Raw genomic sequence first — 13,168 nt, 5'->3', positions numbered from 1 at the left:
TAATGCTAGGAACACAAGGGAGCATGGTTTACCTACAGTGGTTTGAGGTCAGCTATGCAGAGAACCCAGGATGCTGCTTTCCCAAGAAAGGGGATGATGAAGAAAAGAATAAGGGCCAGTCAAACCTTTTCATTCATGCAGACTAAAAATGGGTAACAATGCCCTCAACCTTATGCTACTTGACCAATAAGAAGCCTGAGGTTTTAAACCAGCAGTTGTGCAGCCACCACAGGGCCGATAGCGAACGTATCGAGTCTCCTGTGGGTCACGTCTTGCAGGTAGTGGGATGTGAATGTTGTTTGAAGTGTGAATGTTGTTTGACGTTTCCACACCCCAGCTTGAAGAACCTGCGTCACTGAAAAATTTCTTTTGAAGGCCAGGGACGTAGCTATGCCCCTGACATCATGTGCTCTAGGGCGACGTGATGGAGGAGGGTCTGGATTCAAGGCCAGGTCAATGACCCTACGAATCCATGCAGAGATGGTGTTCTTGGTGACCCTCCTCTTAGTCCTTCCAGTGCTGACGAATAGAGCTGGCACATGAGGATGGGCTGCAGCTGTTCTTTTAGGGTACAGCCTCAAGCTCCTTACTGGGCTTAGTAAGAGATGGTCTGGGTCATCTGTTACAGTACGGAGACTAGAAATCCGGAGGGAGTCGAATTGAGGATCTGCCACCACAGGATTCTGAGTCTTAGCAATAAACTCAGGGACTAAGCTGAACGTTACCTCCCCCCATCCCCTTCAATGGGCGATGTCATACGAGAGACCATGAAGTTCGCTGATTCGCATGGCCGAGGCCAAAGCTAGCAGGAATACCGTCTTCCAGGGTAGGTGGCGATCTGATGCCTGGCGTAATGGTTCATAGGGAGGTCTCTTGAGAGACCTGAGAACTCAAACCCCGTTCCATGGGGGAGGTCTCACTTCCGACTGAGAGCAGGTAAGTTCATAACTACGTATGAGTAGAGAAAGTTCTAGCGATGAAGAAATGTCCATTCCTTTCAGCCTAAAGGCTAGACTTAAGGCTGAGCGATAGCCTTTCACTGCCGAGACTGAAAGGCGCATTTCTTCCCGCAAATACACGAGGAACTTCGCTACTGTTGGAATAGTGGCATCGAGTGGAGAGATACCCCTTCCACGACACCAACCACAGAAGACCTTCCACTTTGCCTGGTAGACTGCTGCCGAAGACTTTTACAGGTGTCCAGACATCCTGACAGCAACTTGTTGCGGAAATCCTCTCTCAGAGAGGAGATGCTGGATAGTCTCCAGGCGTGAAGTCGCAGTGAACCTACGGCTTTGTGTTAGATGTTGGCATGTGGTTGTTTGAGTAGATTATGTCGTGGAGGGAGTTCTCTTGGTAGCTCCGTCAGGAGTTGCAGAAGGTCCGGAAACCATTCCTCGTGATGCCATAGCGGAGCTATGAGGGTCATTGAAAGATTGACCGATGTTCTGGTCTTGTTGAGTACCCTCCACATCAGACAGAACGGGGGAAAGGCGTAAACGTCGATGTTGTCCCACCGTTGTTGGAAAGCATCTTGCCAGAGAGCCTTGGGGTCTGGGACTGGGGAACAGTACAGCAGGATCCTGAAGTTCAGGGCCATTGCGAAAAGATCCACAGTCGGAGAACCCCACAAAGTCAGGACTTTGTTGGCTACTAGATGATCCAAAGACCACTCGGTACTCACTATCTGAGATGCTCTGCTCAGATTGTCGGCGAGCACATTCCTTTTGCCCGGAATGAAGCGTGCCGATAGTGGTATCTAGTAGACTTCGGCCCATCTCAGTATCTCTACTGCTAGATGGGATAGTTGCTGTGAAAAAGTACCTCCTTGTTTGTTGATGTAGGCCACTACTGTGGTGTTGTCGCTCATCACCACCACAGAGTGACTTGCCAGGTACTGTTGGAACTGTTGAAGGGCCAGAAAGACGGCCTTCATCTCTAGGAGATTTATATGGAGGTACTTTTCTGGCTCTGACAAGAGGCCTGAGGTCGTGTGGTGCAGCACGTGGGCCCCGCCCCCTTTTTTTTGAAGCGTCAGAAAACAGCATCAAATCCGGGGGGAGGACGAGAAGATCCACTCCTTTTCGTAGGTTCTCGTCTGCCCCCCACCACTGGAGATCCGTCAGTTTCGCAGGTCCCATGGGGATCTGGATGTCCGGGGAATCGTACCCTTGATTCCACCGGGACTTGAGTCGCCATGGAGGGATCTCATCCTGAGGCGACCATTGGGAACTAGATGAGGCAGCGATGAAAGGTGACCGAGGAGACGTAACCACGATTGAGCTGGAAGTTCTTCTCGTCTGAGAAAAGGCCTTGCGACCTTCCTCAGCCTTGCTATCCTTTCATCTGATGGGAAGGCTTTGTGGAGATTGGTGTCTATAATCATGCCTAGGTATACCAGTCTTTGAGTGGGAAGCAGTAAGGACTTCTCGAGATTTACCATGATCCCCAGATCTTGGCAAAGTCTCAGAAGTTTGTCTCGGTGTTGAAGAAGGGATGACACCGAGTCTGCTAGGATTAACCAGTCGTCCAAATAACGGAGGAGACGGATGTCAATCCAGTGTTCCCAAGATGATATTAGGGTGAACACTCTGGTGAAAACTTGTGGTGCTCTAGAGAGACCGAAGTACAGCACCTTGAACTGGTACTTTCTGTTGTCTAGGCTGAATCTTAAGTACTTCCTTGAAGACGGATGGACTGGGATCTGGAAGTACGCTTCCTTTAGGTTCAGTGTGCACATGAAGTCTTGCGGTCTTACTGCTAGTCTGAACGTGTCCGCCGTCTCCATGCTGAACGGAGTTTGTTTGACAAACTTGTTCAGAGCTGAGAGGTCGATGACTGGTCTCCAGCCTCCAGACGCCTTCTTTACAAGAAAGAGTCAACTGAAGAAGCCTGGGGATTCGTCGAGGATCTCTTGGAGAGCGCCCTTCTTCAACAGGTCTGGACTTCTGCCCAAAGGGCTTGCCCCTTTGCCGATCCCATGGCAAGGGAGCTCAATGACACTGGATTCGTTGTCAGGGGAGGTAGAGATGTTATGAACGGGACGCGATATCCTAGACTGATCACGGCGATTGTCCAGGAATCGGCCCCGAGTTGCTTCCACCTGTTTGAGCAACTTTGTAGGCAACCCCCACTGGTGGACATGCAGGGGGACTGCCTATCCTAGCGTTTGTGGCCTCGGCTGCTACCTCTAGGATTCTTACCTCCCCTGGAGGACTTTTTGTCTTTTCTTCCTTTGACAGGAAAGGGCTTAGACACCACGGTCTTCGCTGCTGTCGTCGTTTTAGCGGTCTTGACTGGACGGGACTGCTGTGGTGCTGGAGGCTTATAGGGCTTAGATGTTAAAGCCCTATGAAGGAGGGAGTCTACATGAGATTTCCTCCACCTCTCAGTGGCCTGTTCCACATCCTTAGGCTCAAACAAGATGGATCCCTCTAGAGAGGAATGTCTGAGCCTATTGATCTCGGTGCTAGGGACCTTCTGATGGAGTCTCTCAGCTACTGCATCCCGACTTTTCAGAATGGTATTTTCCCACAAGTTCGAGACTTGGTGGGCCAGAAACTCGATCGTGCAAGTACCTGAGAGAAGAAAGGTCTCCATAGCTTTCCTGCTACGTTCTTTGGAGAAATCCTCAGAACGTATCTGGATACTTAAGGTCCCAAACCAGATGTCGAGCCACGAAGTGGCTTGCATAGCACACTTTGCAACTTTCTCCTAGTTAAGGATCTTGGTTGCCGAGAATGAGACCTGCCGGTTGGAAAGTCTCTCAAGAGGGACTCCCCTGGTAAGCTCTTCCAGCGAGTGGTGAAGAGGAAGAGCTAAACAAGGCTCCTTAAGGATCTCGAAGTACCTCCTCTGCCGTACGCAAGGAGGTGGCAGGAGCTTGTTGGTGGCACTGGAACGGTTGGAGGAGGACATCTGGGAGAGCTGTAGAGAGATCTTGTCCCTGGTACTCTTAACCCCCACAAACAAGGGCAGTGCTGCACTGGTCTTGGAGGGTTTCTGAGTACCAAAGACACGGTCCAAGACCGTGTCCTTGCCCTCTCGAGGAGGGATCTCTTGGTCGGAAAACCCGTTGAGAGCCCTCATTATAGTCAGAACTTGCCAAAAACGCACGTTCTGACTCTTACTGGTCTCCTCCTGATGTAGGACTTGCAGCGAAGTCTCCTGTCCCCAAAGGCTCTTCTTGGGGAGAGTCGCGGACGTTCTCCGAGTGGCTAGCTGGCTCCATCCTAGTCCTAGTAGAGGACTTTGGTAATGTTTTGGAGTCCTCAGATTCCTTCCTGGGAAGGATGTAGGACTCCAACATTGACGAGGATGGCATGTTCCTTTCAGTCCCCCCGTGAGAAGACATCTCGACGCGAGGAGAGGTTTCCCTCATTGATGCGATGGGGGAAAGTCTCTCCTTGCGTGATTCCCCTAAGGATGGGAAATCTTCGTCCGAAAGGGAAGGAGAAACAGTCTGGGGGAAAGAAGGAACCTGCCTCGAAGGCTTACGTGGAGTCAGTTTTGCCCTTGGAGAAGTTACCACGTCTGGAACTCCTCTTTTTCTCTTCAAAGGGGTAGAACCGGCCAAGGATCTGTGCCCCAATTCAGAGAAGACAGGCTTGAATGCCTGTGTTACGGCTCTGATCAGTGCACCGAACCAGGGCTGTTGGCTGACAGACGCGCTGTCAGACATACCCCTTGAAGGGACAAGAATTGAAGGATCCCTGGGAGGAGTTCTCATCATTGGTGGGTTCGCCTGAAAAGGCTTAGGGATCCTGGACCCCTCTAGATGTTTCCCTTCTCCCACAATGCGCGCTGGTATGCGCTTGCGGGGAGGGGAATGAGGCGATGGTGACCTTGCCGTTCATAGTTCAGCAGTCTCGCTCGCGGGAGGATATTGACGCTCGCGCGAGGGAGAATATCTGGAATCGCGCGCGGGAGACTGCGGGCGTGCGCGTGGGTGTGCGGGAGACTGATGGCGCACAGGAGCGCGTGCGAGAGACTGTGGCCGCACAGGAGCGCGTGCGGGAGACTGTGGCCGCACAGGAGCGCGTGCGGGAGACTGTGGGCGCACAGGAGCGCATGCGGGACACTGTTGGCGCGCGCGCGGACGCGCAGGATCAAGGCGTTGAGTGCGCGGGCATGCGGGCGAGAGTTCGGGCGTGCCTGTACCAGTCGTAGGGCGCGCGCGCAGGAGAAAGACCCCTAGCGCGCGGGCGTGCAGTTAAAGCCTGTGCTGCTCGTGGGCGCGAATCCGTAGGAGAGGATGGGCGAGTGCGCGTATCCTCGTGGATGCATGCGGGCGATGGCGATGGCGAGAGCTGGAACGTGGGAGAAGTCACTCTAGTTGACTTCCCAGTAGCGCCCAGATCAGTAGATTGTGGGTGCGCAGGAGAAATAACTACTAGGCGTGAGCGCTAGCACGCTGGCGAGTGGGAGAGCGCTGGCGCGCAGGTGAGGGTTGGCACGCAGCTGGGCGTGGGTGCGTATGCTTAGGCTCAGGCAAGGCCTGGCGCACAGGAGAACGTGGGCGTGTAGAAGAGCTGGGCTCCTGTTGGTACGTATGTGCATGTTGGCGCATACACCCTTGATGCCCTGTGTTAGGGTTTGTTGACGGGGCCTGACGAGCTACTACAGCGCGTTCGTCAGGTTTCGTTGGCGAATAGCGCGTATCTGGTTGGCGCGCCTTAGCGTGCTTAGATGAAACCTTGTTAGGTTTATATAAGAACGGTGACGGCAGGTCGGCAGGTCGGCAGGTCTGTCGGGTGGAAGATCGACGTGTCCTTTAAAAGGACGACCTTCCACCGAAGGAGATCGCAAACAATCTGAAGAAAGGTCCAGGACCAATGCAGGAACAGTGATCGGTGATCGATGTCGAGGCTCCTCTGCGTGGGACTGCATCGAAGATGTTGAACCGAAGAGGCACCTCCTCACCGCAGGTGAAGGAAGGCCTCTCTGGCGAAGAGGAAGGCGAGCCTTGCAACGAATGCGCCCTCTGAGGGCCGTAGGGTCAGCGAGCTGACCTTCTGCAGTCCTCCGAAGAGGAGTCTCTGTAAGTGAACTCCCCCGAGGGGAAGAAACACTAACAGGAGAGACAGTTGGACTTAGTTTCTCCCTCGTTGGTTGAACAGGAACGGGAGAATCTAAGCCGTCACTACTGCAGGGTTTGAAGAGGCAGAGGTGATGGGTGATACCGCATTGGATACCTCTGACACCACAACGTCGACAAGAGACAGAGGATCAACCTCTGTCGGTGACGGGGATTGCTTGACAGCGGCACCCAATCGGATATGGTCAAGTAAAACCTCCTTGGAGGGCGAACCCTCAAGCCCCAAGGAGGACCAAAGCTGAAAAAGAGGGATTAGTGACATATCCTCCCCCGGGGGGAGAGGTGGAGCTGCTTCGCTAGGGGAACCAACGTCATCTCTCGAGCCCCGAGTTTGGTAAACAGTACATCGGTCTACGCTACCACTCGACGGTCTCAACGGAAGAAGAGGCCTTGGGTTTTTCTCCTTCCAAAGAAACCTTCGAAGGAGAAATATCCCGTTTGGACTTCTTCCGTCGTTGTGAAAACCTCTCCCACTGGGAGGTAGACCACTCCCTACACTCACTACACCTGTTATTGCTATCACACCATTGGCCCCTACAGGAAGGGCAAAGGGCATGAGGATCGGTCTCGACCGCCGACATGAATGTTCCACAGGGGCGGACGGGAAACCCAGGGCAGGTGCGCATATTTGCAGAGACCAACTTCACACACAAAACTAGAAAAGAAAAAGCAAAAAAACCATTAAATAGCTGCCAAATGATGGCGAGGATGAAAGCGGACACGTCCGACTACCATCCGAGCCGAGAGTAAAGTGAGCTCAAGCACAGGTGTGAGAGGGGGGGGATAGCAAGCTACCCTCCCCTACCCCCGCTAACTAGCGGTGTGGGTAGTAAACCCTCGTTAAAAATTAATGGCTCGTCATTTCAGCCACGCCGAAAGTAATACCCCTATTAAATAGCGTGGTTTGTATTCCAGTTACGGAACAAATAGGCGTTAAGCAAAGAATCTACACCTTGAAAAGCCTTGATTACATATGTGTCAACAGCACAACAGTCAAAGCAAGATTGAATAAAAAACTGACTGTGAGGGGAGGCGGGGACTTTACTCCTCCCTCACCTGAACGGTAATGCTCGTTATCCATTTTCAACAACCAATTCCAGCTGAAGACGAAGTAATCTCCCTAATTAAATGACGAGGGATTATAGGCTATCTCGCATAAGAACAATTGTGTGTACTGAACTGCGGGCAAAGTCAAAGTGGGAGTTGCTCCATCCAACAGTAACTTATAGCTTGATAATGTTTAAGGCGTTATTGCTTACCGAATCATATTCCTATTAATTGACGACGGTTTGAATTTGTGTGGGAACAAATAAGAAGGTATATTCATAACTTGAAAAATCCAGTTTTCTGACTTATCATCTTCACAATCATTCAATAATAAAAAAAATTCACCAGGAACTCATCTTATAATCTCCAGAGCCTTTGCATAAGGATGGACAGGAACTCCCTCATGCATAGAACACCACTTAACCTAACCTAAAACCTGTCCTTAGTTCCTTACCTAACAGGGGGCTAGTGACCATTGCAAACCCCCTTTCACAACCAAACTCTTAGCGATAGGATCGACAATAAGAGTTACGGGGGCATGGCCGTCATCATACATGCAACCCTATTCTTCAAAAGGATTATTGAAATTGTGCCGATTTGTCGGGGTGTATGTATGATAGCAGCCACTTGCATGCATTATTATGTCTAACTTAGAATACGGCAGTGTGAGGGGGGTCACAGGGGAACGATAGCCCCCTTTGTTAGGTAAGTAGGTAAGGACACAGCTTGTAGGTTAGGTTAGGTGGAAAAGTTTGGGTTAGTTGATGAACATCTTTAATGAACGTGCGAGGGACTGGCCGCTGATATACAAAGGCTCTGATTTGTCTAATGGTCTACTGGGAAGTTCAGGGCTCCGAGTATATTCATAGTAAACTATTACCATATTCATGAATTGGCTGAGCCTACAAGGCATACTAAGGTTCCAGCAACATATATCGGATTTACACTTATAATTTTAAATAATAATAATCTTAAATAATAATACAAGTGTTCCTTGCTGGGGAGAGTACATCAGTACACGTATATCAAGTTAAAGTCTGAAAAAAAAAGCCACAAGCAGAACTTACTTGAATTTGTCACCAAATATTTGTCTTGCAACAGATAAAACACCAAAATTATATGTGAATTGCAGCAACTAGGTTCGACTCAAATTCTGATAAAAATAAAAGTCTAACCAATGTTAGACTGGGGTGTCTAACATAAACCAACTATTGTTGTTGACAGTTGGTTTTTGTCGTGGACAGATTTGCCAGAACATCAGCAGAGGACAAAAATAAACATTCGGATGCGTTTGGTTTTACCATATTTCTACTTTCCTTACTATTTCAGATTATATTTATTTATATGAACATAATAATGCATTTAATTTCTATTTTTACTGTTTATTAATTATCATAATTATAATTTTATAGCCAAAATAATTATTTAATTCTCTTAATATTTAAAAGTTCAACATAATAGTAACTAATTTTATATGAAACGTCTCTAATAGTGATAAAATGAGATTTGCGTTTTCATCGGAAACGACAAATGTCAACAAACCTTTGGATGCGTTTGGTTTTACCAAATTTCTACTTTCCGTGCTTATTTCATAATATATTTGTTTATTTTGACGTAATAATATATTCTATATCTATACTAATTTTTATTAATGATTAAATTCAAAATTTTACAACCAAAATATGTATTCTGTATTCATAATAAGTAAATGTTCAACAGTATAGTAACCTATTTGATAAGAAACGTCTCTGTTAGTGATAAAATGAGATTTGCGTTTTCATCGGCATCCCCAAATGTCAACAAACCTTTGGATGCGTTTGGTATTACTATGTTTTTATCCATTTACTAAATATAAATCTGTTTATGTGAATAATATAATTTACGAAACTTCTAAATATATTTCAAAAAGTTATAGATTTATAATTTTAAAGTCGAAATCGCTTTTTATTTTCGTATAACTTAGTTAATAGTAAATTCTCACTAGTAAAATAAATATTTTATATTAAACATCCATTTTAGCTTTAAAGTGAGTTAGCAGATAATACTTAAATACTTAAACCTAACAAGATCTGGCAACGTGAATAATGTGAAAATTTACACTTTATTATTATTATTATTATTATTATTATGATGATGATGATGATGATGATGATGATGATTATCATTACTATAAGCTAATTTATATAACTAAGCTTTTAGAAAAAGAGCAGAGAATCATTTGCAATTAAATGTAGGAATCTATTTGCCATTTTGCCGTCTTAGAGACTTTAAGAGATGAAGAACAAATCAATGAAGAACGGTGTGATATTAAGAACATATATCAGTCAGTTGATAGTGAAGTCTAGGGACACGCAGTTACAGGTAAAAAGCCATGGACATCAAATGTTACTTGGGGTACTATTAAAAGGAGACAATGACAGAAATTGCTTGCTGAATGTTTTCGAGGAAGTAAAGAAAACTACAAGGTAGAACATGCGAAGTATTCCAGTATTGATAGCGAGGTCAAAAGAAAACCCAGGAATGACTCAAGATAATATTCAGACAGGAAAGCATATGAGGTTGACAAAGCTATGAATTCAGGAACTGGCTATGATGTAAGAATTGCTCATAGAATTATTAATGAAATCTCTAATGGGGAAAAGAAGAAAAGGCATATACCCATCAAAAAGAGAGATGGGGCTGTTACAGCAACAGAAGATGAAAGACAATGTTGGATGGAATATTTTAGTGAGGTTATGAATAGGAGATATACATACATACATATACCAAGGCACTTCCCCTAATTTAGTGGGATAGCTGACATCAAACAAATAAAATAAAAAAGGAGGGGGACCTCTCCTCTCTACGTTCCTCCCAGCCTGAAAAGGGACTCAACCGAGTTCGGCTGGTACTGCAAGGGTGCCATAGCCCACCCTCCCCCGTTATCCACAACAGATGAAGCTTCATAATGGTGAATCCCTTACTGCTGCTACCTCCGCGGTCATCCAAGGCACCAGAGGAAGCAGCAGGGCCTACCAGAACTTCGTCACAATCGCTCGCCATTCATTCCTATTTCTAGCACGCTCTCTTGCCTCTCTCACATCTATCCTCCTATCACCCAGAGCATCCTTCACTCCATCCATCCACCCAAACCATGGCCTTCTTGTACTTCTCCCATCAACTCTTGCATTCATCACCTTCCTTAGCAGACAGCCATTTTCCATTCTCTCAACATGGCCAAACCACCTCAACACATTCATATCCACTCTAGCTGCTAACTCATTTCTTACACCCGTTCTCACCCTCACTACTTCGTTCCTAACACAATCTACTCGGGATACACCAGCCATACTCCTTAGACACTTCATCTCAAACATTCAATTTCTGTCTCTCCGTCACTTTCATTCCCCACAACTACGATCCATACATCACAGTTGGTACAATCACTTTTTCATACAGAACTCTCTTTACATTCATGCACAACCCTCTATTTTTTACTACTCCCTTAACTTCCCCCAACACTTTGCATCCTTCATTCACTCTCTGACATACATCTGCTTCCACTCCACCATTTGCTGCAACAACAGACCCCAAGTACTTAAAATGATCCTCCTCCTCAGGTAACTCTCCATCAATATGATATTCAACCTCGCACCACCTTCCCTTCTCGTACATCTCATAACCTTACTCTTACCCACATTAACTCTCAACTTCCTTCTCTCACACACCCTTCTAATTTCTGTCACAAATCGGCCGAGCTCCTCTTCCGCGTCTGCAACCAGTACAGTGTCATCCACAAACAACTGATTTACCTCCCATTCATGGTCATTTTCGTCTACCAATTTCAATCCTCGTCCAAGCCCTCGAGCATTCACCTCTCTCACCACTCCATCAACATACAAGTTAAACAACCACGGTGACATCACACATCCCTGTCTCAGCCCCACTCTCACCGCAAACCAATCGCTCACTTCATTTCCTATCCTAACACATGCTTTACTACCTTTGTAGAAACTTTTCACTGCTTGCAACAACATTCCACCAACTCCATATAACTTCATCACATTCCACATTGCTTCCCTATCAACTCTATCATACGCTTTCTCCAGATCCATAAACACAACATACATCTCCTTACCTTTGGCTAAATATTTCTCGCATATCTGCTTAACTGTAAAAATCTGATTCATACAACCCCTACCTCTACTAAAACCACCCTGTACTTCTAAGATTGCATTCTCTGTTTTATCCTTAATCCCATTAATCAGTACTCTACCATACACTTTTCTAACTACACTCAACAAACTAATACCTCTTGAATTACCCCTTGAATAAGAAGTACATGTAGTAAACAACAAATAAACAATAAAGAGTTATGTCAGCCTCCTCAGTATAAAGAAGTTAGCCTTTCTCATTAAGCTGTAGGTAATTAAATGGCTCTCTATACAACAGCGACCTTATATACTTATAAACACTGAGTCAATAACTTTGGAGTGAGATCTCCACATTTCTTCTTATTTGTCTGCATCTTTTCCCACCTTTATGTGGGGTCGATGTTTCTGGCCAGCGATCTCCATACACCAAATTAAAAATTGTAAGATCATCCCACTGAAAATTATATTAAAAGCATTAATTAAAAAAGTTTCAAATTTACCTTTGTTTGAAATATAAAGCTTCCTGAAGATGAGCATCCGGTTAATTTTGTAACTGTATGTTGGAACAGTCGATGTCTCACAGGATTGTAGATACAGGAGAGGGGGTTCCCAGCCCCCTCGTCCCATCCCTTTTAGTCGCCTCTTACGACACGCAGGGAGAACGTTGGCGCTATTCTCATTGTTTTTATGGCCCCAAGGCCACAGGGGGCAGCAGTAGGGGATTCAGCATTATGAAGCTTCATCTGTGGTGGATAACGGGGGAGGGTGGGCTGTGGCACCCTAGCAGTACCAGCTGAACTCGGTTGAGTCCCTTGTCAGGCTGGGAGGAACGTAGAGAGTAGAGGAACCCTTTTTGTTTTTGTTTCATTTGTTGATGTCGGCTACCCCCCAAAATTGGTGCAAGTACCTTGGTATATGTATGTATGATGTTGGAACAGATTTTCCAGTTTAGGAATCACGTCTGATGAAGATTAGCTGGAAGAGAAGCAATGGGATACATGTAGTAACAAGGCAGGGAACTTGTGAGTTTGGCTGAGACGTGATACGGTAATGATGATACAAAGGAACAAGGTAATTACTTTAGAGGAAATGAGGAAATTCAAAACCACAGAAAATCTACACAAACTGTCCAGCGGTAAAATACACTTGGCTTGTATCAGTGTATTATCATTATTATTACTAGCTAAGCTACAACCCTAGTTGGAAAAGCAAGATGCTATAAGCCCAAAGGCTTCAACAGGGAAAAATAGCCCTGTGAGGGAAGGAAATAAGGAAATAAACGATATAAGAAGTAATGAACAATTAAAACATTTTAAAAACAATAACAACATTAAAAAAGGTGTTTCATATAAAAACTTTAAAAAGACATGTCAGCCTGTTCAACATAAAAATATTTGCTGTAAGTTTGAACTTTTAAAGTTCTACCCATTCAACTACCCGATTAGGAAGATCATTCCACAACTTGGTCACAGGTGGAATAATATTGGTCAGCATTTTCAAATTTGTAGTAATTTCAAAACAGGTTTAATTACCCAAAGTAACATAGTTTTAGATCAGAAATATAATGAATGTTCACTTTCAATAGCTTCATACAGTTCACTTTGCTAAGTCAACCTTTCTTAAAAGTTTGGGAGTCAAAGATTGTAAGAGTAAGAAGACAAATCACTTCCTGATTATTTAGTTAAAAACTACTGTACAGTTCAAATCATTGCAGTATACCAATGAAATTTACAGAAACCCTTTTACTCATCATAGGTACAGACTTCAGCATAATATTTTCTAAATATTAAGCAAAAATAACAGAAAAATTTTAAGTTTTTAAATTATTTTCATTGGGCATACAATCCTGCTTGACCTCGTCAGAGATTAACGAGTCATTAGGTAAAAAGTG

General features: G+C 45.5%; 1 protein-coding gene across 1 annotated transcript in view; it reads right to left on the bottom strand.

Moving 5' to 3' along the window:
* LOC137618726 (zinc finger protein 677-like) overlaps positions 1–8,389 on the bottom strand; it is an 86,745-nt gene extending 78,356 nt beyond the window's left edge. Inside the window, exon 1 of the mRNA XM_068348893.1 lies at positions 8,212–8,389. The gene's annotated coding sequence lies outside the window, so the exon portion shown is untranslated. The remainder of the gene's footprint in view (positions 1–8,211) is intronic.
* Between the last annotated feature and the right edge of the window lie 4,779 nt (positions 8,390–13,168).

The sequence above is a fragment of the Palaemon carinicauda genome, chromosome 25, assembly GCF_036898095.1.
Source record: "Palaemon carinicauda isolate YSFRI2023 chromosome 25, ASM3689809v2, whole genome shotgun sequence".
Lineage (NCBI taxonomy): Eukaryota > Metazoa > Arthropoda > Malacostraca > Decapoda > Palaemonidae > Palaemon > Palaemon carinicauda.
The sequence above is the reverse complement of the archived record's forward strand: the minus strand, read 5'-3'. Positions and strand labels throughout refer to the sequence as shown.